The sequence below is a fragment of the Bufo bufo genome, chromosome 3 (assembly GCF_905171765.1).
Source record: "Bufo bufo chromosome 3, aBufBuf1.1, whole genome shotgun sequence".
Lineage (NCBI taxonomy): Eukaryota > Metazoa > Chordata > Amphibia > Anura > Bufonidae > Bufo > Bufo bufo.
Genome location: NC_053391.1, coordinates 315,846,899 through 315,869,279, shown reverse-complemented (window position 1 = coordinate 315,869,279; position 22,381 = coordinate 315,846,899). Strand labels below are relative to the sequence as shown.

The window sequence follows — 22,381 nt, the reverse complement described above, 5'->3', positions numbered from 1 at the left end:
CTCCTAACACCCACGCTATCCAATTGGAGAACCATCCAACCTTTTATCATCAGGATCAGGTAAGTATTCAGCAGTCCAACCAATAGCCAGGAACCTAGAAATTAATAGGCAACCTGTAGCCAGCAGGCTGCCTGTATTTATAGTGGGGAGTGAGGGTCATGTGACGTGGCCAGCGTCACATGACCGACAGACCAACCAGTCGAGCACCGAGTGATCAGCTCGGCGCTCAAGGCAGACTAGAAGCAGGGAGCCACCTAGCTAGAAAGCCGCCCTGGGAATGAGGTCAAACATAGAACCTCATTCCAAAAGCTAAGCAACAGGTCTGCGGGCAATGGGGGATCGAGTGCACCTTCGGAACCCCGTGACAGAAAACTTTCTTTATTAAAAAATGGTCTTGGATTTCTGTGGCTTCGGCCCTTTAAGGGAGATGGAGGTTCCTTCTTCACATTCTCCTGGGATTCTTCCATTGGAGAAGGTTCAGTGTCACACCTGAGGCTGATTTTCGGGGGCCGCAGATGGTCATACAAAGCTCTCACATTGTATACAACAAATAGAAAATAAAGATCAGCAAAAACAAGTCTCAAACACATGAAGAAAAAGCCGGACAAACTTACCCGATCTGGTCCTGTGCTGCTCGTCAGAGGCCCCTAAAGGAGAGAGCCAGCCCTGCAGACTGAGGCTGGGGTCAGTGCGTCACCTCAATATATACCCACCGCCCTTTATGACATCATATGTAAATGAGCCATAGCCCCCAATTTGATGTCACAAGAAAGAGAGTCATCTGCCAGGGTTCTAATCATGACATCACAAACAGTGTCTCAACATGACAGCGGCCATTTTGAATGTAATAATGTACAGACTATAGATAATGGGTTAGCACTTTTTCCTTGCAGCCCCCCAGAGCAGGGGGTATCTGCAAATGGTTTGTTCTTTAATCTAATTTTATGGTATGTACAGTATTGTTTTTCTATATTTAAAACCCAGCTTAGCCATGTATGGATGGCCCAGCCAAGGATTATTAATCCTGGCTTAGTCCTTTGCAGGAGATTGGGTGGTAACCAGGATCTGCCCCCAGCTCAGTTTGGCGGGTGATTAGTGAGAGTTCAGCAAGGAAGAAATTTTTACCTAATGCTCCCTCCTCTTAGGCCCAAGAAACACACTAGACTAACAGATCTCTGCAAGATCCACGGAAAAAGAGAAAAGGAGAGTAAAGAAGATCTTAGAATCTGCATAGCCAAGCATTGGAGTCAGCAAGGTAATCTGTGACTACAGCCATTCAGACTTTGCTACACTGAGGGACACTGTTAAGACACCCTTCACACCTGGACACACCCTGGCCAGATGCTCCATCAAACCCCTGTATCCTGCAATGGACATTATAGCCATTACAGCCAAGGTACTGTTGCCAGCCATAGATTTTGTTGAGACTTTAGCAACAAAGTGTACAAAGAGGGCCATAACTCACATCCTTGTCTAAATGCATACACTGCTAACTGGGAGAGAATTGCACTGTGTACAGTTGGAACTATGTTTTGCTATAGTTAGATGTACTACAATTCCTATTTTTCTGTACAGTAAAGAGAGATGTTTATTTTTCTACCAATGGCCTATTTTTCTGACTCCTACATCATTTGCTGGCCATTGCACTCTACATACCCTGCCTTTAACCCATTCAGACACCTAACATCACGGGCATATGTTCGCCAGATAATTATACCGTGTCTTGTAGAGCCCATAATATTTATAATGGCCCCTATAGTGCCACCAGTGTAAATACTGGAAGCACTACAAGAGACAGTATATTTATTGGGGCACTTAGGGGCCCTTATAAACATTCGGGACACTACAAAAGCCAGTATAAATATTGGGGGGCACTACAGGGGACATTATAAATGTTGGGGGCACTACAGGGAGCATTATAAATACTGGGGGCACCATTACTAATAAGTACATTCTGGGAGAAGATTAGATACACAGTTCAGCAGACAGTATCACATATGATAGGATTAGATAAAGCAGCTCAGCAAACAGTATCTCACATGATGGCATTGGATACACAGCGCACCTGCCTTGCAATTTTTGGAAGTCTAATACCAGTTAATGGAGCGAACACTGTGTATGTGCAGGGTGCTCTCCGTTAACTTCAGGACCTGTCGCACAGGTGGTACCTACACCTATCTGACATTTATGGCATATTCTAGCAGTATGCCACTAATGTCCAAGATGGGAATATCCCTTTAATGCATTTCCTATCAGGAGTACATTGGTTACCCATCCTTCAGGGGTTCTGCCCTGTGACTAATCAGTACATACATAAAATACAGATAGAAAACGGGCACAGGAGAAATGGCACAATTTAATGTTTAAGAAAAAAAACACAAGAATCTTGTTTTTTAAAGAAACACACAGAGAAAACTTTCTTTATTAAAAAATGGTCTTGGATTTCTGTGGCTTCGGCCCTTTAAGGGAGATGGAGGCTCCTTCTTCATATTCTCCTGGGATTCTTCCATTGGAGGAGGTTCAGTATCACACCTGAGGCAAATTTTCGGGGGCCGCAGAGGGTCATACAAAGCTCTTACATTGTATGCAACAAATAGAAAATAAAGATCAGCAAAAACAAGTCTCAAACACATGAAGAAAAATCTGGACAAACTTACCCGATCTGGTCCTGTGCTGCTCGTCAGAGGCCCCTAAAGGAGAGAGCCAGCCCTGCAGACTGAGGCTGGGGTCTCTGCGTCACCTCAATATATACCCACCGCCCTTTATGACATCATATGTAAATGAGCCATAGCCCCCATTTTGATGTCACAAGAAAGAGAGTCATCTGCCAGGGTTCTAATCATGACATCACAAACAGTGTCTCAACATGACAGCGGCCATTTTGAATGTAATAATTTACAGACTAAAGATAATGGGTTAGCACTTTTTCCTTGCAGCTTCCCAGAGCAGGGGGTATCTGCAAATGGTTTGTTCTTTAATCAAATTTTATGGTATGTACAGTATTGTTTTTCTATATTTAAAACCCAGCTTAGCCATGTATGGATGGCCTAGCCAAGGTTTATTAATCCTGGCTTAGTCCTGTGCAGGAGATTGGGTAGTAACCAGGATCTGCCCCCAGCTCAGTTTGGCGGGTGATTAGTGAGAGTTCAGCAAGGAAGAAATTTTTGCCTAATGCTCCCTCCTCTTAGGCCCAAGAAACACACTAGACTAACAGATCTCTGCAAGATCCACGGAAAAAGAGAAAAGGAGAGTAAAGAAGATCTTAGAATCTGCATAGCCAAGCATTGGAGTCAGCAAGGTAATCTGTGACTACAGCCATTCAGACTTTGCTACACTGAGGGACACTGTTAAGACACCCTTCACACCCTGGCCAGATGCTCCATCAAACCCCTGTATCCTGCAATGGACATTATAGCCATTACAGCCAAGGTACTGTTGCCAGCCATAGATTTTGTTGAGACTTTAGCAACAAAGTGTACAAAGAGGGCCATAACTCATATCCTTGTCTAAATGCATACACTGCTAACTGGGAGAGAATTGCATTGTGTACAGTTGGAACTATGTTTTGCTATAGTTAGATGTACTACAATTCCTATTTTGCTGTACAGTAAAGAGAGATGTTGATTTTTCTACCAATGGCCTATTTTTCTGACTCCTACATCATTTGCTGGCCATTGCACTCTACATACCCTGCCTTTAACCCATTCAGACACCTAACATCACGGGCATAAGTTCGCCAGATAATTATACCGTGTCTGTAGAGCCTATAATATTTATATTGGCACCTATAGTGCCACCAGTGTAAATACTGGAAGCACTACAAGAGACAGTATATTTATTGGGGCACTTAGGGGGCCTTATAAACATTCGGGACACTACAAAAGCCAGTATAAATATTGGGGGGCACTACAGGGGACATTATAAATATTGGGGGCACTACAGGGAGCATTATAAATACTGGGGGCACCATTACTAATAAGTACATTCTGGGAGAAGATTAGATATACAGTTCAGCAGACAGTATCACATATGATAGGATTAGATAAAGCAACTCAGCAAACAGTATCTCACATGATGGCATTGGATACACAGCGCACCTGCCTTGCAATTTTTGGAAGTCTAATACCAGTTAATGGAGCGGACACTGTGTATGTGCAGGGTGCTCTCCGTTAACTTCAGGACCTGTCGCACAGGTGGTACCTACACCTATCTGACATTTATGGCATATTCTAGCAGTATGCCACTAATGTCCAAGATGGGAATATCCCTTTAATGCATTTCCTATCAGGAGTACATTGGTTACCCATCCTTCAGGGGTTCTGCCCTGTGACTAATCAGTACATACATAAAATACCGATAAAAAACGGGCACAGGAGAAATGGCACAATTTAATATTTAAGAAAAAAAACACAAGAATCTTGTTTTTTAAAGAAACACACAGAGAAAACTTTCTTTATTAAAAAATGGTCTTGGATTTCTGTGGCTTCGGCCCTTTAAGGGAGATGGAGGCTCCTTCTTCACATTCTCCTGGGATTCTTCCATTGAAGGAGGTTCAGTGTCACACCTGAGGCTGATTTTCGGGGGCCGCAGAGGGTCATACAAAGCTCTCACATTGTATACAACAAATAGAAAATAAAGATCAGCAAAAACAAGTCTCAAACACATGAAGAAAAAGCCGGACAAACTTACCCGATCTGGTCCTGTGCTGCTCGTCAAAGGCCCCTAAAGGAGAGAGCCAGCCCTGCAGACTGAGGCTGGGGTCAGTGCGTCACCTCAATATATACCCACCGCCCTTTATGACATCATATGTAAATGAGCCATAGCCCCCAATTTGATGTCACAAGAAAGAGAGTCATCTGCCAGGATTCTAATCATGACATCACAAACAGTGTCTCAACATGACAGCGGCCATTTTGAATGTAATAATGTACAGACTATAGATAATGGGTTAGCACTTTTTCCTTGCAGCCCCCCAGAGCAGGGGGTATATGCAAATGGTTTTTTCTTTAATCTAATTTTATGGTATGTACAGTATTGTTTTTCTATATTTAAAACCCAGCTTAGCCATGTATGGATAACCCAGCCAAGGTGTATTAATCCTGGCTTAGTCCTTTGCAGGAGATTGGGTGGTAACCAGGATCTGCCCCCAGCTCAGTTTGGCGGGTGATTAGTGAGAGTTCAGCAAGGAAGACATTTTTGCCTAATGCTCCCTCCTCTTAGGCCCAAGAAAAACACACTAGACTAACAGATCTCTGCAAGATCCATGGAAAAAGAGAAAAGGAGAGTAAAGAAGATCTTAGAATCTGCATAGCCAAGCATTGGAGTCAGCAAGGTAATCTGTGACTACAGCCATTCAGACTTTGCTACACTGAGGGACACTGGTTAGACACCCTTCACACCTGGACACACCCTGGCCAGATGCTCCATCAAACCCCTGTATCCTGCAATGGACATTATAGCCATTACAGCCAAGGTACCGTTGCCAGCCATAGATTTTGTTGAGACTTTAGCAACAAAGTGTACAAAGAGGGCCATAACTCATATCCTTGTCTAAATGCATACACTGCTAACTGGGAGAGAATTGCACTGTGTACAGTTGGAACTATGTTTTGCTATAGTTAGATGTACTACAATTCCTATTTTGCTGTACAGTAAAGAGAGATGTTTATTTTTCTACCAATGGCCTATTTTTCTGACTCCTACATCATTTGCTGGCCATTGCACTCTACATTCCCTGCCTTTAACCCATTCAGACACCTAACATCACGAGCATAAGTTCGCCAGATAATTATACCGTGTCTTGTAGAGCCCATAATATTTATAATGGCCCCTATAGTGCCACCAGTGTAAATACTGGAAGCACTACAAGAGACAGTATATTTATTGGGGCACTTAGGGGGCCTTATAAACATTCGGGACACTACAAAAGCCAGTAAAAATATTGGGGGGCACTACAGGGGACATTATAAATGTTGGGGGCACTACAGGGAGCATTATAAACACTGGGGGCACCATTACTAATAAGTACATTCTCGGAGAAGATTAGATACACAGTTCAGCAGACAGTATCACATATGATAGGATTAGATAAAGCAGCTCAGCAAACAGTATCTCACATGATGGCATTGGATACACAGCGCACCTGCCTTGCAATTTTTGGAAGTCTAATACCTGTTAATGGAGCGGACACTGTGTATGTGCAGGGTGCTCTCCGTTAACTTCAGGACCTGTCGCACAGGTGGTACCTACACCTATCTGACATTTATGGCATATTCTAGCAGTATGCCACTAATGTCCAAGATGGGAATATCCCTTTAATGCATTTCCTATCAGGAGTACATTGGTTACCCATCCTTCAGGGGTTCTGCCCTGTGACTAATCAGTACATACATAAAATACCGATAGAAAACGGGCACAGGAGAAATGGCACAATTTAATATTTAAGAAACAAAACACAAGAATCTTGTTTTTTAAAGAAACACACAGAGAAAACTTTCTTTATTAAAAAATGGTCTTGGATTTCTGTGCCTTCGGCCCTTTAAGAGAGATGGAGGCTCCTTCTTCACATTCTCCTGGGATTCTTCCATTGGAGGAGGTTCAATGTCACACCTGAGGCTGATTTTCGGGGGCCGCAGAGGGTCATACAAAGCTCTCACATTGTATACAACAAATAGAAAATAAAGATCAGCAAAAACAAGTCTCAAACACATGAAGAAAAAGCCGGACAAACTTACCCGATCTGGTCCTATGCTGCTCGTCAGAGGCCCCTAAAGGAGAGAGCCAGCCCTGCAGACTGAGGCTGGGGTCAGTGCGTCACCTCAAAATATACCCACCGCCCTTTATGACATCATATGTAAATGAGCCATAGCCCCCATTTTGATGTCACAAGAAAGAGAGTCATCTGCCAGGATTCTAATCATGACATCACAAACAGTGTCTCAACATGACAGCGGCCATTTTGAATGTAATAATGTACAGACTATAGATAATGGGTTAGCACTTTTTCCTTGCAGCTACCCAGAGCAGGGGGTATCTGCAAATGGTTTGTTCTTTAATCTAATTTTATGGTATGTACAGTATTGTTTTTCTATCTTTAAAACCCAGCTTAGCCATGTATGGATGGCCCAGCCAAGGTTTATTAATCCTGGCTTAGTCCTTTGCAGGAGATTGGGTGGTAACCAGGATCTGCCCCCAGCTCAGTTTGGCGGGTGATTAGTGAGAGTTCAGCAAGGAAGAAATTTTTGCCTAATGCTCCCTCCTCTTAGGCCCAAGAAACACACTAGACTAACAGATCTCTGCAAGATCCACGGAAAAAGAGAAAAGGAGAGTAAAGAAGATCTTAGAATCTGCATAGCCAAGCATTGGAGTCAGCAAGGTAATCTGTGACTACAGCCATTCAGACTTTGCTACACTGAGGGACACTGTTAAGACACCCTTCACACCTGGACACACCCTGGCCAGATGCTCCATCAAACCCCTGTATCCTGCAATGGACATTATAGCCATTACAGCCAAGGAACTGTTGCCAGCCATAGATTTTGTTGAGACTTTAGCAACAAAGTGTACAAAGAGGGCCATAACTCATATCCTTGTCTAAATGCATACACTGCTAACTGGGAGAGAATTGCACTGTGTACAGTTGGAACTATGTTTTGCTATAGTTAGATGTACTACTATTCCTATTTTGCTGTACAGTAAAGAGAGATGTTTATTTTTCTACCAATGGCCTATTTTTCTGACTCCTACATCATTTGCTGGCAATTGCACTCTACATACCCTGCCTTTAACCCATTCAGACACCTAACATCACGGGCATAAGTTCGCCAGATAATTATACCGTGTCTTGTAGAGCCCATAATATTTATAATGGCCCCTATAGTGCCACCAGTGTAAATACTGGAAGCACTACAAGAGACAGTATATTTATTTGGGCACTTAGGAGGCCTTATAAACATTTGGGACACTACAAAAGCCAGTATAAATATTGGGGGGCACTACAGGGGACATTATAAATGTTGGGGGCACTACAGGAAGCATTACAAATACTGGGGGCACCATTAGTAATAAGTACATTCTGGGAGAAGATTAGATACACAGTTCAGCAGACAGTATCACATATGATAGGATTAGATAAAGCAGCTCAGCAAACAGTATCTCACATGATGGCATTGGATACACAGCGCACCTGCCTTGCAATTTTTGGAAGTCTAACACCAGTTAATGGAGCGGACACTGTGTATGTGCAGGGTGCTCTCCGTTAACTTCAGGACATAGAAACATAGAAACATAGAATGTGTCGGCAGATAAGAACCATTTGGCCCATCTAGTCTGCCCAATATATCTGAATCCTATGAATAGTCCCTGGCCCTATCTTATATGAAGGATAGCCTTATGCCTATCCCATGCATGCTTAAACCCCTTCACTGTATTTGCAGCTACCACTTCTGCAGGAAGGCTATTCCATGCATCCACTACTCTCTCTGTAAAGTAATACTTCCTTATATTACTTTTAAACCTTTGCCCCTCTAATTTAAAACTGTGTCCTCTTGTGGTAGTTTTTCTTCTTTTAAATATGCTCTCCTCCTTTACCGAGTTGATTCCCTTTATGTATTTAAAAGATTCTATCATATCCCCTCTGTCTCTTCTTTCTTCCAAGCTATACATGTTAAGGTCCTTTAACCTTTCCTGGTAAGTTTTATCCTGCAATCCATGTACTAGTTTAGTAGCTCTTCTCTGAACTCTCTCTAGAGTATCTATATCCTTCTGGAGATATGGCCTCCAGTACTGCGCACAATACTCCAAGTGAGGTCTCACCAGTGTTCTGTACAGCGGCATAAGCACTTCACTCTTTCTACTGCTTATACCTCTCCCTATACATCCAAGCATTCTGCTGGCATTTCATGCTGCTCTATTACATTGTCTTCCCACCTTTAAGTCTTCTGAATTAATTACTCCTAAATCCCTTTCCTCAGATACTGAGGTCAGGACTGTGTCAAATATTCTATATTCTGCCCTTGGGTTTTTACGCCCCAGGTGCATTATCTTGCACTTATCCACATTAAATTTCAGTTGCCAGAGTTCTGACCATTCTTCTAGTTTTCCTAAATCCTTTTCCATTTGGCGTTTCCCTCCAGGAACATCAACCCTGTTACATATCTTTGTGTCATCAGCAAAAAGACAAACCTTACCATCGAGGCCTTTTGCAATATCACTTATGAAGATATTAAACAAAATTGGTCCCAGTACAGATCCCTGTGGAACCCTACTGGTAACATGACCTTGTTTTGAATGTTCTCCATTGACTACAACCCTCTGCTGTCTGTCACTCAGCCACTGCCTAATCCACTCAACAATATGGGAGTCCATGCTCAATGACTGCAGTTTATTGATAAGTCTTCTATGTGGGACAGTGTCAAAAGCCTTACTAAAATCTAGATATGCGATGTCTACTGCACCTCCACCGTCTATTATTTTAGTCACCCAGTCAAAAAAATCTATAAGATTTGTTTGACATGATCTCCCTGAAGTAAACCCATGTTGTTTTTCATCTTGCAATCCATGGGATTTTAGATGTTCCACAATCATATCCTTTAATAGGGTTTCCATTAATTTGCCTACTATTGATGTCAGACTCACTGGTCTATAGTTGCTCGATTCCTCCCTACTACCTTTCTTGTGAATGGGCACGACATTTGCCAATTTCCAATCTTCCGGGACGACTCCTGTTACTAATGATTGGTTAAATAAATCTGTTAGCGGTTTTGCCAGCTCACCACTAAGCTCTTTTAATAATTTTGGGTGTATCTGATCAGGCCCCTGTGACTTATTTGTCTTCACCTTAGACAGCAAACTTAGAACATCTTCCTCTGTAAAGATACATGCATCAAACGATTTATTAGTCATCCTTTCTAGTGGAGGTCCTTCTCCTTTTTCTTTTGTAAAAACTGAACAGAAGTATTCATTAAGGCAGTCGGCTAGCCCTTTATTCTCTTCTACATACCTTCCGTCCTTTGTTTTTAATTTAGTTATTCCTTGTTTTAATTTCCTTTTTTCATTTATATATCTGAAGAATGTCTTAGCCCCTTTTTTCATAGACTGAGCTAGTTTTTCTTCTGCCTGCGCTTTAGAAGTTCTTATAACTTGCTTGGCCTCTTTCTGCCTAATCTTGTAGATTTCCTTATCTTCATTGCTCTGGTTTTTTTTATAATTACAAAATGCTAGCTTTTTATTTTTAATGATTTGGGCCACTTCTGCTGAGTACCACAGTGGTCTCTTCCTTTTTTTGCTTTTACTGACAAGTCTAATGCAATTTTCTGTTGCCTTCAATAATGCACCTTTTAAGTAGTCCCATTTCTCCTGGACTCCATGTAATCCGTTCCAGTCTGATAAGGACTCATTTATGACTAATTTCATTTTTGAAAAGTCTGTTTTTCTAAAATCTAAAACTTTTGTTTTTGTGTGGTGGGACTCTTTCACAGTTCTTATATTAAACCACACTGACTGGTGATCACTAGATCCCAAGGTTTCGCCTACAACGACATCATATACCGAATCCCCATTTGTGAATACCAAATCCAAAATGGCCTCCCTCCGGGTTGGCTCCTCAACCACTTGTTGTAGAGATAACCCCAGTAGGGAATTTAGAATATCTGTACTCCTGGTAGAACTTGCTATTTTGGTTTTCCAGTTTATATCTGGTAGATTGAAATCTCCCATAATGATAACTTCTCCTTTCATTGTCATTTTAGCTATTTCTTCAACTAGTAGATCATCTAGTTCTTTAACTTGACCAGGTGGTCTATATATCACACCTACACGAGTTACTGCATGGTTAGCAAACTGCAACGTAACCCAAACTGACTCTATGTTGGCCTCACCAACTTGTATTAGGTTAGATTTAATGCTATCTTTCACATACAGGGCCACTCCTCCTCCTTTCTTGCCTTCTCTGTCTCTTCTGTCTCTTATAAAGAAGGACCTGTCGCACAGGTGGTACAGGTGGTACCTACACCTATCTGACATTTATGGCATATTCTAGCAGTATGCCACTAATGTCCAAGATGGGAATATCCCTTTAATGCATTTCCTATCAGGAGTACATTGGTTACCCATCCTTCAGGGGTTCTGCCCTGTGACTAATCAGTACATACATAAAATACCGATAGAAAACGGGCACAGGAGAAATGGCACAATTTAATATTTAAGAAAAAAAAACACAAGAATCTTGTTTTTTAAAGAAACACACAGAGAAAACTTTCTTTATTAAAAAATGGTCTTGGATTTCTGTGGCTTCGGCCCTTTAACCCCTTAAGGACTCAGCCCTATATTACCTTAAGGACTTGGCCATTTTTTGCAAATCTGACCAGTGTCACTTTAAGTGCTCATAACTTTAAAACGCTTTGACTTACCCAGGCCGTTCTGAGATTGTTTTTTCGTCACATATTGTACTTCATGACACTGCTAAAATTGGGTCAAAAAAGTTAATTTTTTTGCATAAAAAAATACAATTTTTACCGTAAATTTTGAAAAATTAGCAAATTTCAAAGTTTCAGTTTCTCTACCTCTGTAATACATAGTAATACCCCAAAAAATTGTGATGACTTTACATTCCCCATATGTCTACTTCATGTTTGTAGCATTTTGGGAATGATATTTTATTTTTTGGGGATGTTACAAGGCTTAGAAGTTTAGAAGCAAATTTTGAAATTTTCAGAAATCTTCAAAATCCCACTTTTTATGGACCAGTTCAGGTTTGAAGTCATATTGTGAGGCTTAGATAATAGAAACCTCCCAAAAATGACCCCATTCTAGAAACTACACCCCTCAAGGTATTCAAAACAGTTTTTTCAAACTTTATTAACCCTTTAGGTCTTCCACAAGAGTTAATGGCAGATGGAGAAACAATTTTGAAATTTCTATTTTTTGTAAAATTTTCCAATATAATCAATTTTTTCCAGGAGTAAAACAAGGGTTAACTGCCAAACAAAACTCAAAATGGGTTGCCCCGATTCTGTAGTTTGCAGAAACACCCCATATGTGGTCGTAAACTACTGTTTGGCCGAACGGGAGCACATAGAAGAGGGGAACACCATATGGGTTTTGGAAGGCAGATTTTGCAGGACTGGTTTTGTTTATACCATGTCCCATTTGAAGCCCCCTGTTGCACCCCTAGAATAGAAATTTCAAAAAAGTGACTCCATCTAAGAAAGTACACCCCTCAAGGTATTCAAAACTGGGTTTACAAACTTTGTTAACCCTTTAGGTGTTCCACAAGAGTTGATGGCAGATGGAGAAATAATTTTGAAATTTCTATTTTTTGGAAAATTTTCCAATATAATCAATTTTTTCCAGGAGTAAAACAAGGGTTAACTGCCAAACAAAACTCAAAATGGGTTGCCCCGATTCTGTAGTTTGCAGAAACACCCCATATGTGGTCGTAAACTACTGTTTGGCCGAACGGGAGCACATAGAAGGAGGGGAACACCATATGGGTTTTGGAAGGCAGATTTTGCAGGACTGGTTTTGTTTATACCATGTCCCATTTGAAGCCCCCTGTTGCACCCCTAGAATAGAAATTTCAAAAAAGTGACTCCATCTAAGAAAGTACACCCCTCAAGGTATTCAAAACTGGGTTTACAAACTTTGTTAACCCTTTAGGTGTTCCACAAGAGTTGATGGCAGATGGAGAAATAATTTTGAAATTTCTATTTTTTGGAAAATTTTCCAATATAATCAATTTTTTCCAGGAGTAAAACAAGGGTTAACTGCCAAACAAAACTCAAAATGGGTTGCCCCGATTCTGTAGTTTGCAGAAACACCCCATATGTGGTCGTAAACTACTGTTTGGCCGAACGGGAGCACATAGAAGGAGGGGAACACCATATGGGTTTTGGAAGGCAGATTTTGCAGGACTGGTTTTGTTTATACCATGTCCCATTTGAAGCCCCCTGTTGCACCCCTAGAATAGAAATTTCAAAAAAGTGACTCCATCTAAGAAAGTACACCCCTCAAGGTATTCAAAACGGGGTTTACAAACTTTGTTAACCCTTTAGGTGTTCCACAAGAGTTGATGGCAGATGGAGAAACAATTTAGAAATTTCTATTTTTTGGAAAATTTTCCAATATAATCTATTTTTTCCAGGAGTAAAACAAGGGTTAACTGCCAAACAAAACTCAAAATGGGTTGCCCCGATTCTGTAGTTTGCAGAAACACCCCATATGTGGTCGTAAACTACTGTTTGGCCAAACGGTAGGACATAGAAGAAGGGGAACGTCATATGGTTTTTGGAAGGCAGATTTTGCTGGACTGGTTTATTTACACTATGTACCCTTTCAAGCCCCCTGATGCACCCCTAGAGTAGAAACTCCACAAAAGTGACCCCATCTAGGAAACTACGGGATAAGGTGGTTGTTGTTTTGGGACTATTTTAGGGGTAAATATGATTTTTGGTTGCTCTATATTACTCTTTTTTGAGGCAATGTAACAAAAAAAAAATTCTAAAATTGTTTCTACATTCGCTATTTAGTTTTGTGGAACACCTAAAGGGTTAACATAGTTTGTAAAGTAACTTTTGAATACCTTGAGGGGTGTAGTTTCTTAGATGGGGTCACTTTTTTGGAGTTTCTAGTCTAGGCTACATCAGGGGGGGCTTCTAATGGGACATGGTGTCAAAAAAAAAACTGTCCATCAAAATCTGCCTTCCAGAAACCATATGGAGTTCCCTTCGTTCTATGCCCTGCCGTGCGGCTATATAGCCATTTACGACCACATATGGGGTGTTTCTGCAAACTACAGAATCAGGGCCATAAATATTGAGTTTTGTTTGGCTGTTAACCCTTGCTTTGTTACCGGCAAAAAGGATTCAAAATGGAAATTTTGCCCAAAAATGGGTGTTTTGGCACCGTTTTTATTTTATATTTTTAACACCGTTCATCCGAGGCGTTTGGGCAAAAGTTATTTTTATAGCGACGACTTTTACGCACGCGACGATGCCCAATATGTATGGTTCTCAGACTTTGGAGACACTAAGCAGGCATCCTAAAAACTGCGGCCCTCCAGATGTTGTAAAACTACAATTCCCACCATGCCCTGCTGATTGCTGTAGGTTGTCTGGGCATGCTGGGAGTTATAGTTTTACAACATCTGGGGGGCCGCAGTTTGAGGATGCCTGCACTAAAACTAATATTTTTTGGGGAAAAAAAAATGTTTCCGTGTCTCCAAAGTCTGAGAGCCATAGTTTTTTATGTTCTCTAGTGGACTGTTGGGGATTATAAAAATTTAGTACTCCATGGAAGTGTGATACTCCCTGAAGCAATCGATAACGCAGAGGCCCGGATGATCGGGGCAAGTGTCACATTGAGTGGTGGTGTCCTTCCGTATCCCCCTCTTGTGACACACTCTGCATCTTTTTTGGGTTCGTCCCTTCTTTCCAGTATGGGGGACCACACCTAGAAAGTGTTGGCCAGGGACGATCCGGGCGCCTCCAGTTCCCGAGGTACTCCGGCCTGCTCTTTCCCGGTCCGAAAAGATCAGGTCCTTGAGGACTGCCTCATAGAATTGGAGGAATGTCCCTGTGCTGCCAGCGCTTCGGGATAGTACAAAAGAGTTGTACATGGCAACCTGCACCAAGTAGACCGCAACTTTTTTGTACCATGCCCGGGTTTTGCGCATGGCATTATATGGCGTGAGGACTTGATCAGAGAGATCAACTCCTCCCATATACCGATTGTAGTCGACGATACAATCGGGCTTGAGGACCGTTGCCGCGGTACCTCGCACAGGGACTGGGGTGGTGCAGTTACCTTGGATTGTGGACAGCATAAGGACATCCCTTTTGTCCTTATACCTGACCAGCAACAGGTTTCCACTGGCAAGGGCACGGGTCTCACCCCTGGGGATAGGTACCTGGAGGGGGTGGGCAGGGAGGCCCCGTTGATTTTTCCGCACGGTCCCACAAGCGAACGTGGATCTGGCGGCAAGGGACCTGAACAAGGGAATGCTGGTATAAAAGTTGTCCACGTACAAGTGGTAACCCTTATCCAGCAGTGGGTACATAAGGTCCCACACGAGTTTCCCGCTAACACCCAGAGTGGGGGGACATTCTGGGGGTTGAATACGGGAATCTCGCCCCTCGTACACACGAAATTTGTAAGTGTACCCTGAGGTACTCTCACAAATTTTGTATAGCTTCCAGGTACGTAGGCCTGCTGAAATGTGGCCCCAAAGTGATCGATGACCGGCCGTATCTTATACAGCCGGTCATAGGCAGGATCACCTCGGGGGGGACATGCTGCATTATCGGAATAATGCAGACATTTCCGGATGGCCTCAAACCGGGGACGTGTCATGACCATACTGTACAGTGGGGTCTGGTATAGGACGTCCCCACTCCAGTATTGCCTGACACTGGGTTTTTGAACTAGACCCATATGCAGCACGAGGCCCCAAAATGTCCTCATCTCGGCTGCACTGACCGGCGTCCAGCCACCGGGTCTAGCCAAAAATGAGCCCGGGTTTTGAGCGACGAACTGTTGGGCGTACAGATTCGTCTGCTCCACCATCAGATTCACCAGTGGGTTACTGAAAAAAAAACTAAAAAAGTCAATTTCAGTAAACCCCACTGTGGGAATCTGGATTCCAGGATTGCCAGCAAAATCCGGAATCTCGGGCTCAAAGTCCACTGGGGGACACCAGCTAAGTTCATCGGCAGGGGGCTCCGGTGGGCTTATTTGGTGGGCCGGGAAACCAGTACGAACCCCAGGGCGGCTCGTACTAGGGTGGGCCACAGGATCCCTAGCATGTGGGGCCCCTGGCTCCGCCTGGCGGCGTCTCCGCCGCCTTGGGGGCTCATCGTCATCAGGTGATGATGAGGAGGATGCGGATGATAAAAGGAATGTGGGGTCATCCTCATCCTCACTGGGGCTCTCGGAGTCGAAAGCAATCTGGGCATATGCCTCCTCGGCCGAGAACATCCGGCGGGCCATGGGTGTGTGTGTACGTGTGTATGTGCGTGTGTGTAAACCTTTATTGTATGTGCGTGTGTGTGGGGGCACGGGTGTTCACGTACTAAAAAGTCCAGGCAAAAAAATGGGCAAGTGGTAGGAAAAAAAAAAGTTCAAACTTGCTGATCAGCGGTACAACGCTGATCAGTGGTGGGGCGGTGCGCTAACAGTGGCCGGACGCTAAGAGTGCCGGACAGTCAGCACACGGGGAAAAAAAAGGTGGTGGTAAGGAGGGTGGTGGTGGGGGAACTGGTGGACGGGGGGGGGGGAGAGGCTGGTGGTGGAAGGGGGGTTGGTGGTGGGGGGGCTGGTGGTGGGGGGGCTGGTGTTGGGGGGCAAGTGGCAGGGGGGGTCTGGGGTCTGAAAGATGTACCAAAGAAAGTTTAGAATAAAAGTTTTTTTTTTCTTCTAACTTTTCCCTTCTTTCCCTGCCTAACGGTGCCTCTCCCTCACTGACCCTAACCTACCTGGGTGGCGATGGGTGCAGGAGGGTGATGGATGGCGATTAGGGGGGACTCAGGAGCTGGTGCTGGACGATGCTGCTGGGTGCTCGTGCAGAACAGGAAGAGGAGGGGAGAGAGGAGCGCAGGAAGTTTGAATCTCGCGCCTCTCTCCCCTGCACCAATCAGCACCCTGGACAGCGGCATTCAGCACCAGAGCCAGCGCCGCCTCTCCAAATCCTCGGACTGCGATAGGTGGTGTATAATTACGCCACCGATCGCAGTCTTTTTCCGGTTCATCGGGTCACCGGAGACCCGAATGGACCGGAAACGCAGAAAACCGCAGGTATGAATTGACCTGCGGTTTTCTGCGATCGCCGATACGGGGGAATCGCGATTTAAAGCCATGACGTACCGGTACGTCATGGGTCCTTAAGGACTCGGGAAACATGCCGTACCGGTACGTCATGCGTCCTTAAGGGGTTAAGGGAGATGGAGGCTCCTTCTTCACATTCTCCTGGGATTCTTCCATTGGAGGAGGTTCAGTGTCACACCTGAGGCTGATTTTTTCGGGGGCCGCAGAGGGTCTTACAAAGCTCTCACATTGTATACAACAAATAGAAAATAAAGATCAGCAAAAACAAGTCTCAAACACATGAAGAAAAAGCCGGACAAACTTACCCGATCTGGTCCTGTGCTGCTCGTCAGAGGCCCCTAAAGGAGAGAGCCAGCCCTGCAGACTGAGGCTGGGGTCAGTGCGTCACCTAAATATATACCCACCGCCCTTTATGACATCATATGTAAATGAGCCAAAACCCCATTTTGATGTCACAAGAAAGAGAGTCATCTGCCAGGGTTCTAATCATGACATCACAAACAGTGTCTCAACATGACAGCGGCCATTTTGAATGTAATAATGTACAGACTATAGATAATGGGTTAGCACTTTTTCCTTGCAGCTTCCCAGAGCAGGGGGTATCTGCAAATGGTTTGTTCTTTAATCTAATTTTATGGTATGTACAGTATTGTTTTTCTATATTTAAAACCCAGCTTAGCCATGTATGGATGGCCTAGCCAAGGTTAATTAATCCTGGCTTAGTCCTTTGCAGGAGATTGGGTGGTAACCAGGATCTGCCCCCAGCTCAGTTTGGCGGGTGATTAGTGAGAGTTCAGCAAGGAAGAAATTTTTGCCTAATGCTCCCTCCTTTTAGGCCAAAGAAACACACTAGACTAACAGATCTCTGCAAGATCCACGGAAAAAGAGAAAAGGAGAGTAAAGAAGATCTTAGAATCTGCATAGCCAAGCATTAGAGTCAGCAAGGTAATCTGTGACTACAGCCACTCAGACTTTGCTACACTGAGGGACACTGTTAAGACACCCTTCACACCTGGACACACCCTGGCCAGATGCTCCATCAAACCCGTGTATCCTGCAATGGACATTATAGCCATTACAGCCAAGGTACTGTTGCCAGCCATAGATTTTGTTGAGACTTTAGCAACAAAGTGTACAAAGAGGGCCATAACTCATATCCTTGTCTAAATGCATACACTGCTAACTGGGAGAGAATTGCACTGTGTACAGTTGGAACTATGTTTTGCTATAGTTAGATGTACTACAATTCCTATTTTGCTGTACAGTAAAGAGAGATGTTTATTTTTCTACCAATGGCCTATTTTTTCTGACTCCTACATCATTTGCTGGCCATTGCACTCTACATACCCTGTCTTTAACCCATTCAGACACCTAACATCACGGGCATAAATTCGCCAGATAATTTTACTGTGTCTTGTAGAGCCCATAATATTTATAATGGCCCCTATAGTGCCACCAGTGTAAATACTGGAAGCACTACAAGAGACAGTATATTTATTGGGGCACTTAGGGGGCCTTATAAACATTCGGGACACTACAAAAGCCAGTATAAATATTGGGGGGCACTACAGGGGACATTATAAATGTTGGGGGCACTACAGGGAGCATTATAAATACTGGGGGCACCATTACTAATAAGTACATTCTGGGAGAAGATTAGATACACAGTTCAGCAGACAGTATCACATATGATAGGATTAGATAAAGCAGCTCAGCAAACAGTATCTCACATGATGGCATTGGATACACAGCGCACCTGCCTTGCAATTTTTGGAAGTCTAATACCAGTTAATGGAGCGGACACTGTGTATGTGCAGGGTGCTCTCCGTTAACTTCAGGACCTGTCGCACAGGTGGTACCTACACCTATCTGACATTTATGGCATATTCTAGCAGTATGCCACTAATGTCCAAGATGGGAATATCCCTTTAATGCATTTCCTATCAGGAGTACATTGGTTACCCATCCTTCAGGGGTTCTGCCCTGTGACTAATTAGTACATACATAAAATACCGATAGAAAACGGGCACAGGAGAAATGGCACAATTTAATATTTAAGAAAAAAAACACAAGAATCTTGTTTTTTAAAGAAACACACAGAGAAAACTTTCTTTATTAAAAAATGGTCTTGGATTTCTGTGGCTTCGGCCCTTTAAGGGAGATGGAGGCTCCTTCTTCACATTCTCCTGGGATTCTTCCATTGGAGGAGGTTCAGTGTCACACCTGAGGCTGATTTTCGGGGGCCGCAGAGGGTCATACAAAGCTCTCACATTGTATACAACAAATAAAAAATAAAGATCAGCAAAAACAAGTCTCAAACACATGAATCAAAAGCCGGACAAACTTACCCGATCTGGTCCTGTGCTGCTCGTCAGAGGCCCCTAAAGGAGAGAGCCAGCCCTGCAGACTGAGGCTGGGGTCAGTGCGTCACCTCAATATATACCCACCGCCCTTTATGACATCATATGTAAATGAGCCATAGCCCCCATTTTGATGTCACAAGAAAGAGAGTCATCTGCCAGGATTCTAATCATGACATCACAAACAGTGTCTCAACATGACAGCGGCCATTTTGAATGTAATAATATACAGACTATAGATAATGGGTTAGCACTTTTTCCTTGCAGCCCCCCAGAGCAGGGGTATCTGCAAATGGTTTGTTCTTTAATCTAATTTTATGGTATGTACAGTATTGTTTTTCTATATTTAAAACCCAGCTTAGCCATGTATGGATGGCCCAGCCAAGGTTTATTATTCCTGGCTTAGTCCTTTGCAGGAGATTGGGTGGTAACCAGGATCTGCCCCCAGCTCAGTTTGGCGGGTGATTAGTGAGAGTTCAGCAAGGAAGAAATTTTTACCTAATGCTCCCTCCTCTTAGGCCCAATAAACACACTAGACTAACAGATCTCTGCAAGATCCACGGAAAAAGAGAAAAGGAGAGTAAAGAAGATCTTAGAATCTGCATAGCCAAGCATTGGAGTCAGCAAGGTAATCTGTGACTACAGCCATTCAGACTTTGCTACACTGAGGGACACTGTTAAGACACCCTTCACACCTGGACACACCCTGGCCAGATGCTCCATCAAACCCCTGTATCCTGCAATGGACATTATAGCCATTACAGCCAAGGTACTGTTGCCAGCCATAGATTTTGTTGAGACTTTAGCAACAAAGTGTACAAAGAGGGCCATAACTCATATCCTTGTCTAAATGCATACACTGCTAACTGGGAGAGAATTGCACTGTGTACAGTTGGAACTATGTTTTGCTATAGTTAGATGTACTACTATTCCTATTTTGCTGTACAGTAAAGAGAGATGTTTATTTTTCTACCAATGGCCTATTTTTCTGACTCCTACATCATTTGCTGGCAATTGCACTCTACATACCCTGCCTTTAACCCATTCAGACACCTAACATCACGGGCATAAGTTCGCCAGATAATTATACCGTGTCTTGTAGAGCCCATAATATTTATAATGGCCCCTATAGTGCCACCAGTGTAAATACTGGAAGCACTACAAGAGACAGTATATTTATTTGGGCACTTAGGAGGCCTTATAAACATTTGGGACACTACAAAAGCCAGTATAAATATTGGGGGGCACTACAGGGGACATTATAAATGTTGGGGGCACTACAGGAAGCATTACAAATACTGGGGGCACCATTAGTAATAAGTACATTCTGGGAGAAGATTAGATACACAGTTCAGCAGACAGTATCACATATGATAGGATTAGATAAAGCAGCTCAGCAAACAGTATCTCACATGATGGCATTGGATACACAGCGCACCTGCCTTGCAATTTTTGGAAGTCTAACACCAGTTAATGGAGCGGACACTGTGTATGTGCAGGGTGCTCTCCGTTAACTTCAGGACATAGAAACATAGAAACATAGACTGTGTCGGCAGATAAGAACCATTTGGCCCATCTAGTCTGCCCAATATATCTGAATCCTATGAATAGTCCCTGGCCCTATCTTATATGAAGGATAGCCTTATGCCTATCCCATGCATGCTTAAACCCCTTCACTGTATTTGCAGCTACCACTTCTGCAGGAAGGCTATTCCATGCATCCACTACTCTCTCTGTAAAGTAATACTTCCTTATATTACTTTTAAACCTTTGCCCCTCTAATTTAAAACTGTGTCCTCTTGTGGTAGTTTTTCTTCTTTTAAATATGCTCTCCTCCTTTACCGAGTTGATTCCCTTTATGTATTTAAAAGATTCTATCATATCCCCTCTGTCTCTTCTTTCTTCCAAGCTATACATGTTAAGGTCCTTTAACCTTTCCTGGTAAGTTTTATCCTGCAATCCATGTACTAGTTTAGTAGCTCTTCTCTGAACTCTCTCTAGAGTATCTATATCCTTCTGGAGATATGGCCTCCAGTACTGCGCACAATACTCCAAGTGAGGTCTCACCAGTGTTCTGTACAGCGGCATAAGCACTTCACTCTTTCTACTGCTTATACCTCTCCCTATACATCCAAGCATTCTGCTGGCATTTCATGCTGCTCTATTACATTGTCTTCCCACCTTTAAGTCTTCTGAATTAATTACTCCTAAATCCCTTTCCTCAGATACTGAGGTCAGGACTGTGTCAAATATTCTATATTCTGCCCTTGGGTTTTTACGCCCCAGGTGCATTATCTTGCACTTATCCACATTAAATTTCAGTTGCCAGAGTTCTGACCATTCTTCTAGTTTTCCTAAATCCTTTTCCATTTGGCGTTTCCCTCCAGGAACATCAACCCTGTTACATATCTTTGTGTCATCAGCAAAAAGACAAACCTTACCATCGAGGCCTTTTGCAATATCACTTATGAAGATATTAAACAAAATTGGTCCCAGTACAGATCCCTGTGGAACCCTACTGGTAACATGACCTTGTTTTGAATGTTCTCCATTGACTACAACCCTCTGCTGTCTGTCACTCAGCCACTGCCTAATCCACTCAACAATATGGGAGTCCATGCTCAATGACTGCAGTTTATTGATAAGTCTTCTATGTGGGACAGTGTCAAAAGCCTTACTAAAATCTAGATATGCGATGTCTACTGCACCTCCACCGTCTATTATTTTAGTCACCCAGTCAAAAAAATCTATAAGATTTGTTTGACATGATCTCCCTGAAGTAAACCCATGTTGTTTTTCATCTTGCAATCCATGGGATTTTAGATGTTCCACAATCATATCCTTTAATAGGGTTTCCATTAATTTGCCTACTATTGATGTCAGACTCACTGGTCTATAGTTGCTCGATTCCTCCCTACTACCTTTCTTGTGAATGGGCACGACATTTGCCAATTTCCAATCTTCCGGGACGACTCCTGTTACTAATGATTGGTTAAATAAATCTGTTAGCGGTTTTGCCAGCTCACCACTAAGCTCTTTTAATAATTTTGGGTGTATCTGATCAGGCCCCTGTGACTTATTTGTCTTCACCTTAGACAGCAAACTTAGAACATCTTCCTCTGTAAAGATACATGCATCAAACGATTTATTAGTCATCCTTTCTAGTGGAGGTCCTTCTCCTTTTTCTTTTGTAAAAACTGAAC

The 22,381-nt window shown here is 43.1% G+C and overlaps 1 pseudogene; it reads right to left on the bottom strand.

The window, feature by feature from the left end:
- The window catches only part of LOC120993773, a 55,440-nt pseudogene that overhangs the window by 18,259 nt on the left and 14,800 nt on the right, over positions 1 to 22,381 (bottom strand).